At 40.3% G+C, this 2,500-nt stretch overlaps 1 non-coding gene across 1 annotated transcript in view; it reads right to left on the bottom strand.

Moving 5' to 3' along the window:
• LOC123722771 overlaps positions 1–717 on the bottom strand; it is a 1,904-nt gene extending 1,187 nt beyond the window's left edge. The window contains exon 1 of the ribosomal RNA XR_006756580.1: positions 1–717. This exon is cut by the window's left edge and continues 1,187 nt beyond it. This is a non-coding gene — a ribosomal RNA (small subunit ribosomal RNA).
• Between the last annotated feature and the right edge of the window lie 1,783 nt (positions 718–2,500).

The raw sequence follows: 2,500 nt of genomic DNA, 5'->3' as shown, positions 1-2,500 counted from the left end.
CTCCGCAGACGTGTCAGTATCACCGCGGATGCGGTGCACCGACAGCGCGGCGCACAAATGCAACTACGAGCTTTTTAACCGCAACAATTTTAGTATACGCTATTGGAGCTGGAGTTACCGCGGCTGCTGGCACCAGACTTGCCCTCCAATTGTTCCTCGTTAAAATATTTAAAGTGTACTCATTCCGATTACGAGGCCTCGTAAGAGTCCCGTATCGTTATTTTTCGTCACTACCTCCCCGTGCCGGGAGTGGGTAATTTGCGCGCCTGCTGCCTTCCTTGGATGTGGTAGCCGTTTCTCAGGCTCCCTCTCCGGAATCGAACCCTGATTCCCCGTTACCCGTGACAACCATGGTAGTCGCAGAAACTACCATCGAAAGTTGATAAGGCAGACATTTGAAAGATGCGTCGCCGGTGCTGGACCATGCGATCGGCAAAAGTTATCCAGATTCATCAAAATTAACGACTTCGGACGCGAGGCCCTCCGTCGATTGGTTTTGATCTAATAAAAGCACTCATCCCATCACTGGTCAGAGTTCTGATTGCATGTATTAGCTCTAGAATTACCACAGTTATCCAAGTAACCGAGGTAAGATCTAAGGAACCAAAACTGATATATTGAGCCATTCGCGGTATCGCCTTAATACGGCTTGCACTGAGACATGCATGGCTTAATCTTTGAGACAAGCATATAACTACTGGCAGGATCAACCAGGGAGCTGACACAAACACGCCGCATACAACGCGCACAACACGCACAACTCGACGATGCGAAAACGTTAAACGTTTAAACGCATCGATGGTTTTTGCTGTTTTGCTTGCTGCCTGCCTGCCTGCTGCAGTCAGTCGGTGGTCATTTTTCTTTTCTACACTACACTACTACACTACACAATACACTACTACTGTGTGGTGTGTGTGGTGCGGTGCTAGTGAACGGACAAAAAGCGCGTTCGATTCATGTGAATGTTCAACAACGAGACATTTTCGATACTTCACACTGTGTAAATAAATTTGATTCTCTCTCTTTATCGAGGAAAAAATATCGACATCAGTCCGGTTTCGGAGAGATCGAAAATACCTTTTTATAAATGCTACTACCACTACTAATACTACTACTACTACTACTAACTACACACTACTACTGATCTATATAAAATAGAATCAAAAGTAATATATATGTAATATAATAATAATATAATAATGATAGTTGGAAAAAAAAAATACACCGTCCCTCGAAGTCGCCGCGCAGCGGCAATGAGCGACTGTTCGATCTCTCCGGTGGAGGTGACCGAGAACAAGCTCAACGCGACACACGCGACGACACGAGGCGACGAGAATTCACGGGTCGATCTGGTGCGTTAACGACGCTGCGAAATCTACACGCGCGCCGAACACAAATCGCCACTTCTTTTATAACAGACTCTATTATAAACGTCCTGCCGCATTCATAAACGGGAACGTAGTCTGACACAGTTTATGCGTGTGTGGTGATATTTCGTTGTGTGGTGTGTGTCGTCGTCGTCGTCGTCGCGTGTTTTTGCTGTGTAAAAATATTAAAACAACAAACACAACACTACTATTTTATTAAAATAAAAAATAGTTGCGCGCGTTTATTTTTTAATACTCTATATACACTACACACAAACTCTACAAATTTTACTTTGTAAAAATCAAACGACAACAGCAGACACACCACACAACACAACTCTACAAACACCACACACTGTTTCATTACATCACTGACAGACGCCTCTCGCATCCAGTCTACAATAGTAGCAATGATGGTGACATGTCAACCACGCATCATTAAACAATGGGGTGTTCACGTATTGGCGTATACCACAATTGACGTGACACCGGAAAGTGTTTACACGTATTGTTGTTATTATTGTTATTATTATCAATATTTTTTGTGTTTTATTATTATTATTATTATTATTATTATTTTTTTTTTTTTTTTTTTTTTTTTTTTTTTTTTTTTTTAAATCCAGAACAGAATCATCGCTTACTACTAAGCTAAGTAAGTATTAAAACGAATATATAGTCAGTTAATATTTTGTTGTTGTTGCATGCAGTTATAAAGTTAATAAGAACCGAAACGAAACATTTTTCATCATTATTAAGTTGACTATGACGGAAGCTACTCGTATGTATGTCTAATGCGGTGTCATTTTCCTCGTCTGTCTGCTGCACGTGCACCGGCAGTGTCATACATACATACATACATACATACATACATACATACATACATACATACATACATACATACATACATACATACATACATACATACATACATACATACATACATACATAGTCATTCATATGTAGGATATCTTTTATATTATATTTGAAATGGAACGAAAATGGAAGGACGAACGACTACTATAAAAAAAAAGGAAGTTTTTAATACGAGCTACCTACCACCCCGTACGACGTACGACGTACACGTACACGTACACGTAACATTAGACAACAATAATGATTTATATAGTAGTATA

This window comes from Papilio machaon, chromosome 29, assembly GCF_912999745.1.
Source record: "Papilio machaon chromosome 29, ilPapMach1.1, whole genome shotgun sequence".
Lineage (NCBI taxonomy): Eukaryota > Metazoa > Arthropoda > Insecta > Lepidoptera > Papilionidae > Papilio > Papilio machaon.
Note: the sequence above shows the minus strand (reverse complement) of the source record. Positions and strands in the feature narration are given on the sequence as shown.